Consider the following 10,339-nt stretch of genomic DNA (forward strand, 5'->3'; position numbering starts at 1 on the left):
TACAACCCAAACAGAGCTACACCCAGACATATAATAATCAAAATTCCAGAAATCCAGTATAAGAACAGAATATTAAAAGCCGTCAGAGACAAGAAACAGATCACTTACAAGGGAACACCCATCAGAATTACAGCAGACTTCTCGGCACAAACCATCAAATCATGAAGAGCATGGGGGGAAATAATTCAAGCTTTGAAAGATAATAACCTCCAGCCAAGATTAATATATCTTGCACAACTGTCCCTAGAAATTGATGGAAAAACAAGGTGCTTCCAGGATAAAGAGGAACTAGGGGAATTTGCACTAATTCAACTCTATAGAGAATACTGCAGGATAGTCTAAAAAAGGAAAACACCAAGATTCCAGAAATAGTGGCAGAGAGGCCACAATGAATGAAAACGAAAAGAAGAAGACAAACTGACAACAAACAACAGAAAAAGAGCTCAACAGAAACGAGGCAGAGAAGATCAGAAGGTAGGAACAGTAATTTTGGAGAAAACAAGACATCATAATAGCTAGTGCTGATTTAGTAAAATCTTGTTTTGAAGTCCCATCAAACTTGTATTCTTTTGTCTCCATTGGTCTTAAAAGGTTGCATCTTATTGGATTTTATTATATATGATAATATAAGCAAAAACTTTTATAGACAAGGAGTTTATATAAAAACCATTGTTCATTTTCTGTCAATTGGTTCTAAATACACTGTAATAATGTCATTCTCTTGAATGGTTTTATAGTGTCTTGATATGTTTGGTGCTACAGTATAAGAAGTTATATTCAAGAGTTCAAGGAAAGAGACACTATGACAACTATTTTTATGTCAGGATATCTTGTGGTGAAACACTATTTGGTTAAATGGTTCTGATTTGACCTGCACTGTTCTGTTGTTATGCCCTCTTTTATCTCAGTCCCCGCTTTTTAAAAATTATTTACTTTTTTCTTTTTCTTTTTTTATTTAAGGGAAAAATAAATAAAAATATCAGGATACATTATAGTAACCTACTTTGATTTCCTATTAACTTGATTTGAAATCCTGTATTGCCCTCACCATCTTGTTTTGACTGATTTTCCTCTGTTCTGCTTTGCTTGATAGTACCAAGTTCGAAAGTACAGGCATAACTGTGAAGACAATAAGAATCATTATGACGCCCACTCCGGTTGACTATTATTTTCTTTTAAAGTCCTGTAATGTCTCCAATGCTTTGGTTTTATTCTTTACTGTTTAGTTCAATTTTATTATAACTGGCAATTCTTCTTAAAATAGCAAGAGGCAGTATGGTAACCATTGTTGATCACCTTATATTTTGTTTTTACATTATCTATTATGTCTATCTTTTTGATTTGACTGACTCTATTCTGATATGTTGCATTTGGTTTTACTCTCTTCAAAAAAAGTAGTAAGAACTGTGGGAGTAATAAAACCCAAAATGTGTAATTGTCATTGTACAAAAGAAAAGAAAGTGCTCTAAAGGTTATAACTGCATATATGTTTAAGTGTATAAGATAGATAACCATATTATTGAGTGTTTTTTGGATCATTGAACAAAACTGTTTGCACTCTCACTGTTTGAAAGTCCATTTTATATGCTTCAATTTTGTAACTTGAACAACTATTTCTAAGATGAGAATATGTAATCTATTAACCAGTGATTTCTTACTGTTTATTTTTTAAATTTTGTATTACTTGTACCCTTTTTCTGTTTTTTTCCTTTTTCTTCTTAAATAAAAAAAAAAAAGAAAAAAAATTCCAATAAAATAGTAAATAGTAAAGTTAAGGCAAGACCAGCCCTCTGGTTTCCCGCTTTTGGACTCTTCTCCAAAATTGTATGCTAAAACTGTCTAATGATATAGTTAATTTTTATGTATCTCCACAGTGCTAACTCTAACAAAATCAATTTTTATTGATGGAGCCAGTATGTTACTACAAAGTCTGAGTTTTAAGTGTTAAAAATAGTTTGAAAAAACCTTTCCATAGGCTGGCAAATATGTACATGCTTTTTAAATTTGCTACAAGTAAGATTTCCAATCAAAGGAAACTTTTTCAGTGAAAGACCCCTAGATGTCTTACACATGCCCAATTAAAACACCTGAAAATGTAAAGTTTGAAATGTCTCAAATTCTGACTTATTTTGAATGCCCATGCCAAAGGGAAAACTCCACTCCAGCCTCAAGGCTTGGATCATAGTCAAAATGCATAAAGTTATTAAAAAGTCATGCAAAATGGCCTTTAGGCTGTGTGCTCAGGACACAAACAATTTTCCCCACTTTTTAGTTCATGGGTACATGTTTGTGATGCACAAGTCATATCCACGTGGAGGTCCTGGTGTCTGCTTTCTCTTCCCATCTCCACCCTGGCCTAGGTCTCGAGGTCTTTTTCACTTTCTCCAAGTCTACACCACTGTTTTCTGTCATCTCTCTTTTATTTTGAGCTTTCAATTATTTGCATTTTGGTTTTCTCCTATCAGAGAAATTACACGATACTTATCTTCTAATCTGATTTTAGTATAGAAATGATAAAGGACCTTCAAATAATTCAAGTAATATAAGGGAAATATTACTCCCAACCGGCTAATTTCCGATATGCCAAATCTGTGTTCCCCAGAATCAAAGAATGAATTCTAAGGAACAGTGGAAGTTAAGAGCAGAGAGTATTTATTGAGGGAAAAATAGCTCCTGTCCAAGAGAAACAGGGGTGTCCTGGAAAGTGGATGGCCAAGGTCCTCACTTTTCAAGGAAGTTTAATGGAGGAAAATCGTGAGGCAGAGATAAGGTGGGGCAAACTATGTTCACTTAATAAAATTACAAGTCTACTCACTAATTAGGTAATATTGCTCCAACAAGGAAGCAGGTCACACAGCAAACGTATGTGGACCAAACAAGGACAATTTTGTGGAAGCGGGGCTCAGGGACTTTTCCTGGCCACCCACTCAGGTGACTGTTGCCTGTTTAGAATATCAGCCATTGTTTATCCCTCGCGGAGAGAGGCAGATGGGGTTATTCCTTCTCTTTGACTTGGGGCCTGGCCGTCTAACAACTGCCCCTCCAGCCACAGCTGTAATCTGTTCTCATGTTACCCTGGCTCCCTGGAGGGCCCAGCACTTTCCTGGAATATTGCTACCTAACTTAGCTGTCTATAATAATTCCACTTAGCATTGTCTTCACGAGATGTATCCAGGTTCCTAGTGATGACTTCACAGCTGAGAGGCACTCTGTCAAAACACACACACACACACACACACACACACACACACACACACACAGACACACAGAGTATGTATTTTTTCTTTATATTTTCTTTATCCATCTGTTAGATTGAACTTTCTGTCTTGTTAGTGAGAATGTAAGCCCATACAACCACCTTGGCATTCATTATGGAGATTCTTCAAAAAGCTAAAAATAGAAATTCTATTGACCCAGCTTTATCCCTTCCAGGGATCTTCTCAAAAGAGAAGCGGCAATGTCTTACAAGGATGCATGCATACCCACCCGTTTATAGCAGCAAAATTCAAGGCAGCTGTATTTTGGAAGACACCTATATGCACAAATGATTTTCATGCTTAGACTTGGGTAATCCCTCTACGATATCTTACTATGAATATTCAAATATTCTGAAATCTGAAAAACAAATCGAAGATCCCAAACTCTTTTAGCTGCAGAATTTTCAGATAGTGAATGCTCACACTGTGTTACGATTCTTTCCCTCTGTCTGTACAGCTGAGCATAAGAGTTACTCTTTAGGGTCATATTGATAAATTCTGAGCACGGGAGTGTGTGTGGGGGCTGGGGTTTGGAGATAAAGGAAGATTCACTGGATTAAACAATTTTGCAGTTGAAGTTAGAAGTATTCATTTTACTTACAGGCCTCTTACTTCTATAATAACATTTTTCACTTAGAACTTGTTTTTCATAATTGATGAAGAAAACTAACAGACAGAGATTTGTGCAGATAATACTTGTGAATCTGCTCCACACAGTGCATTTACAAGGGCACCTGGAGTTAGTCAAGTTTGTTGATATTTAATCTGTTTCCAATCTACTGCACAAAGTGGAAATAGAAAGCAAACAGCGAGACCGAAGAGAGTGTCACAGGCCTCCTGGAGCATCTGGGGTGTGTCTCTGTTCTGGAGGAGACGTGATCTAGGCCTCGTCTGCCTGGCCTGGCTTGTCTGTGACCATCGGCAGCACCTGGTTTCTACATGCACGTGGTCACGTTGGAGCTCGAACAGTCCCTAGCTGGGCTCACCTCCAGCAAGTCCCGCGGATGGGTGAGACGCCTCTTGCAGACCCAATATCTTGATTTCAGCACAAGACAGGAACTACCTCAGCAGCAGGGAGAATTCTAAAGCCTCCCTATTCATTTGCATGCAAGTTTTACTCCCTGGCTTAACACATTAGACTTTTATTTAAGAAAGACGTCCATTGGTTACTTGAATTTTAGTTTCAGCAGCAAGAAAAAACTTGCTGGCTTCAGCTATTGCAAAACACTGAAAAACCTGACCCTTTGTTTGTAGTGGTGATTACACCCCAGAAGCCTTTCTTTTGCCTCTGAAGCCTGCAGGAATTGAATTACCAGCTAATCAGCAGTCTGCAAGGAAGGTTTTACAGGTTTTTTTCTCAAACACAACCTTTGGGGAAACTTCACAATTCTTAATAGCAGGTAACAAGCTAAAAGGGAAAAGATTGGTAGAGATTACAGATGCAACCTATGGATGGCATCAATCCCTGGTATCCCTGATAGGCTGGAGCAAGAAAGAAGGTTTTATTTTTAAAAAAAGTCTTTAAAGATCACAGTGTGGAATTTTTCTTTTCTTGACAGTGGAGCATTTTCACCTACACTGAAATACTTCCACACTGTTAGAATTTGCATTTTCTTTTTTTTTAATTTAAAGAAAAAAGAAAACAAAAAGACAAAACACAAAAATGGGTAGAGGTATTACATAGTTTTTAAGAAAATATTAACACTAAGAAATTACTAGTTGAGTTACATATTGTCCTCTTAGAAATAGTTGTTCAAGTTACAAAATCAAAGCATAAAAAGTGGACAGACACTTGAACATTGACAGTGCAAACCATTCGGTTCAATCTTAGTAATATTGTCATCTATCTGACACACTTAAACATACATATAGTTATATCCTTTAGAGCACTTTCCCTCCCTTTCACTTTCACAATATCTATTCTACATTTTGGATATTATTACTCTTTCAGTTTTTTTAAATTATTTTTTTACATTTCAACTGGAAAACTCTTGTATCTTGTGCCATGGCAACAGCTCCCCCCAACACATGTCCATATCCACAGGAAGTTGAAATACACTCTCCACAGGATCTTGGACTCTGTGAGGATCTTTTAGGGGATCTGGGGACCCCAGTCTATGAAACACTTACATAAACTTAAATACTCAACACACACAGTTTTTTTGTTTTGTTTTGTCCCAGGAATCGAACTCAGGACCTTGTGCTTGCCAGGGAGGCACTGTGATGCTGAGCTATATCCCTGGCCCAACACACATTTTTTTAAAGCCATGAGTGTTTCTGACATTTAATAAACTTGTTATCCACATGATGGCGGCAAAGTCTTAAAGAGCCTCACCATCATGGTTCACACTCATAATGTAAGGCTCTTCTTTCTTTCTTAGTGCACGTGTGTGACACGTAATATTTGTATTTTTGTGGAGGGCTGGTACATACGCATATCATGTCTTCATTTTTACTTCCCTTTGCCTCTCTCCCTTCTGTCTCCTCTCATCTAACTCCAGATGCTACACCAACCAGAGACCCAGAACTGTCATAAGTGGGGTGCTGAGAGTAAAGAAGGAAATGTAAAAAACAAAGCAAAAATCTGTGTAATCAAGCTTCGCTTCTGGGAAGCTTGTGTTGGGTTTTTAAAACTGCGTGAACTTTTCTTTGTTGTCAAGACTTTGAGTTAATGTTGACTGAGTTGTTTTTATTTTAGTAACCAGCTTACTAGAATATGAATTGATATATTTTATAATCAGTTGTGGATTAAATATCTTTATATGCTTGCTCTTGTGGATAAGTTAACTGCTAAGACACCACTAGTGTCATTTTAATAGTTTCTAAAACAAACATATAAAATGAAGACTCATTTTTGAACCAAAGTGCATACAATTAAACATATTTCTTCCTTTGAAAAGTTTGAACAAGCAGGATTGTCCTTAACTTTTTGGTTCAGAGATGTTTTGTTCTTAGTGTATTTAATTTTTAAAAATCTTTTGCTATTGAAGTTTTCTTAAGTATCAGAGCTCTGTTATAGATTTTAGAATATTTGACTATGATAGTTTCTATTAGTTTCTATTTATATCTCGAGTCTTTTCACAAAGAGTTGAGTTAAATTAACACATTAAAGTTTAAAGTTTATTTTTCAGAACACTAGTCCTTTGAAATGCACCAAGAAAAAGTTTCCATAGTCTAAATAAGTTGAAAAAATTATGTATATTATTTGTCTTTTCAAAATTTGTTATGTATCTTATATATTAAAGGCACTTAGAAGACTAGAAAAAAGCTATTTATGACAATGTTTTCCAAATCCTTTGGGCAATGGGACTTCAAATACTAACTTAATAACTAACATAATAATTAGCATGGAATAATATCATTGAAGTTTATTGTAAAAGATTTGCACTATAAAGTTAGTTCTTTAATTTTAATTATTATTTTATTTGAAATATATGTTAAATGCATTCATTGTGGGTAATACATTGAGTTCTTTTTGACATTTTCTTTGTAATTCATACTGTCTGTGTGTCTTTTGAAAATAATGTGAATACTGCTACAATTATATTCTGCTGCCAGGAACCAGTGTGATTTTAAATAAGTTATTTAATCCTTATGAGCCTCAATTTACTTACTTATAAAAGAAACATAATGCAAAATAGACACTCAGGTTTTTAAAAAAATCTCAGATGCTGTTGTTATTCTGTGAAGTCTACTAGTCTATTAGTCTACTGTTCAGAGAGACGTGGTCCTTTTTGAGTTTTCCTGTATCATGGTGAGTACCATAAGGCAGGGTATAGAATTTACTAAATATAAACGAAACACTTCCAAAAGTGAATGAAATCGAAATTGTTTTCTGAATTTGTTGTGTTGGAAAGGAAGACCTTTAAAACGATGGTTTACAACAAAAAGCGGCAGTCTTGGTAGAGGGTTGCTTTCTCTTGTGTGATAAGCAATGCGGAAACAATTCATCCAAAGGTCACAGTCTCTGCAATGTCATTATATTTTCCCTGGCACCGCCATTGTGGCTGCTGCAGCTCCAGCCATATTACCTCTTCTTCCATCGACAAGGAAGAAGCATAGTGAGAAGAGATACACCTGTAGGAGGAAAGGAATAGTTTCCCAATCATCCTTGGCAGGTTTACTTTTGAAGAGTACCTAAATGCAAAGTAAAAACTCAGAAATATTTGTTAAATGAATGATGCTCAGAGGTCAGTTCTATGTTCAGACTTTTCCAGGAGGGGAAATGTAGGTTTTCTTGTTCTTCACTTAACCCAAATGATGAGCAAACTCTTAGCCATTCTGATAGAGAAGAAGGGAGCAGGGAGATTAATAGCAGTGTGTGCTACCCACTGTAGCTCTTAGTGAGGGCTTAGTGGTCTTGATGACATAGATCAACTTCCTCTCAAGCAGACTAGAAAGCTCTAGTAGGAAAGGACCCAGGACACTGATTCAGATTTTGCCTGAGTAAGGTGGAAAATCATCATCAGCCTTCCTGTTTGTTCCCTGCCAAATCTCTTTCCTTAATCACCTTAAAAAAATCTAATTCTAAGGCAAGAGAGTAAAAAAAAACCTCAGTGTGTGAACTTTTCCCAAATGTATAACAAGATCTGTGAATGGAAAATATCAAAGAGATGTGTGATGAGACCAGTAAAATTTGATTATGACAAATGGCAGGAGGGATGTGTGCTGTCATTAGGAGTTGTGGTAAGAAAGGACACAGCTCATGGTAGCACAACAAGCAATTTGGAAATGAAAGGAAATGCACCCTGAAAAGCTGTTGTACAAAGAGGTGAATCCTACCTGTGGATGGTGACAAAAGGGGACTGCAATGCCATGCATATCAGCAAGAGAAGAATGTTTTACACTGATTTATGATCAGCTGAGACTTGGTCACCTATGTTAAACACCTTGGTGCTGAAATAAATTATTCAATTAATAAATGATTTCACCCAAAATTTTTGAGAAGCCTATTTTACTTGTGAGATCATAAAAATGAGTATCAGTAGCACCTGTCTCTTTCTTTAGAGGGATTTTATGCTCTATACAATCTAGAAACCTTAAAAGGATTCTACTGCTAGTGCTTGAAATTTAAACCATTTCTGATACTTTTCGGGAAGTTGTTATTTCCTCTGTCCCTTGATGATCCTTTGATTTCTTAGCCTGGTGGCCATGCAATGTTTGTCTGAGGATTCCCTCAGATGACCCTGGGGAATACTGATCAAATGACCTGTCGAGGAGTGCAGTCAGTGACCAGGACATGGAGCATCCCAAAAGAGAGCCTGTGAACCATTCAGAAGTGCAGACTCTGCTTAGTAGGACTGGAAAATACAACAAAGATACCATTTTAGGTTAATATTCCCAATTTCATACATTCACTTTGGCCCTCTTTTGATTAAGTCTTTACCCAAACATTAGATTATGATGCTCTATTCCATGATTCTTACTGTAAATGTGTACTTTAGCAAGATAGTAGCCAGATGTGAGTTTCATTCGCTGTACCTGGAGGATGTAGAAAGCTATCTTTGTGTTTAACCACTTGGTGTGATGAGCAACAAGGTGTGTGCACCTGCACAAAGGTGTCAAACTGGGATTATTATCCATCAAATGCTTGTATAACAGTCTTGGGATATCTTTCCCTAAGCACTGTGGGGAGGCGAGGGGAGCATTCTTCTGGTAAGTAAACATGTACTTTATCATGATAGAATGTGGGTGTGGCCCCTGACAGCTGGACACAGGGAGAGCAGGAACCCAGATGCGCATTCAACCACTTGTCAAACGACCCACAAGGTATGTATAGGAGCTCCAAAGCAGCAATAGGTGTGCCTTTAGGATTTGTTCTTTATGAAGTTTTCCTCTGATTTTTCTGGTAGAAATAGCCCAGTTTAGTACAACGGCACATTGAAAAACCAGATTTTCAAGTTTTGGAGGAGGTTGAAAGTGAATTATCAGGTGACTCATGCACAGATAATGACATGATCATTGGAGCCAAAGTTGCTACAGCAGTGAAATGGACCAAGAATTGACTGATACAGACACAGAGAATGAAGATTTCCTTGATCCAGGTGGTGAAGAACACAGCAGTGTTAGTACATTTTTGATTAGTTAAAATGGTACAAAATGATTCCCCAACTAATTGGAATGTTTCCATCAATTGGAATGGATCCAATGTTAGAACTATGTCTGAAACTATAGTGAGGATCTTAGCAAGGGTGAAACCCATTGCATGGGATGCCAGCACTGCCATTCAATGTTGAAAAATTTTTATAACAGGAGAAATGCCACAAGTTGTTGCAAAATACACAAATGATGAAATACAAGTAAAATATTCTACATGCAACAATAGCCCTACTTAAAAATGGGTTTAATATGACACCTCTCTAGCTGAACTGAAGGCATTCATAGGTCTGCTGTACTTATCAGGGCTTTCTCATGGTAATCACAGAAATGTAAAGGACTTATGGATGTAAAAGATTTATGTGTGTGGGCTTGAAGTTTGTAGAATAATAATGACACTGATGAGATTTGATTTCCTTCAAAATTCCCTCATGTTTATTGACAAAGCCACTTGCCAAGAAAGAGAGAGAACTGATGCTCTGGTTGCCATCTGCATATTGTTTGAGAGATTTATTTCAAAAGATCAGGAGTCAAAAGATCAATCACCATTTGAATACATGACTATTGACTAACATCCACAGTCACTCACTGTAGCTTTCAGGCATTATATTAGGATGACATGGTATTTACAGATGAATGAAGGAAAGGAAAAGGAAGTACTGAGCTCCTTTGTCTCTAACTGTGCTAAACCTTGACAAAACTGAAGCCTGAGATGGTAATTTTTTACAACAAAATGAAAGGAAGGGGAGTGCATGTTGATGAGTTACGCAGCAACTCTGATGTCACTTGAAACACAAAGTATTAGCCAATGGTTGTGTTTTACTCAGTCGTGAACATGTGTGGCATAGTTTGTTTACAAAGACAGTAACAAGTGCAAAATATCACTGAGATGCTTTTTTAAAGGTTGGGGACCAGAACTCATAAAAGATCATTTATAGCAGAGGAAGAACTAAATGTTTCTGTCCCAAGAGCTAAGAAAAAGTATG

The sequence above is a fragment of the Cavia porcellus genome, unplaced genomic scaffold (assembly GCF_034190915.1).
Source record: "Cavia porcellus strain 051 isolate PalLab524CR breed Dunkin Hartley unplaced genomic scaffold, mCavPor4.1 scaffold_23, whole genome shotgun sequence".
NCBI lineage: Eukaryota > Metazoa > Chordata > Mammalia > Rodentia > Caviidae > Cavia > Cavia porcellus.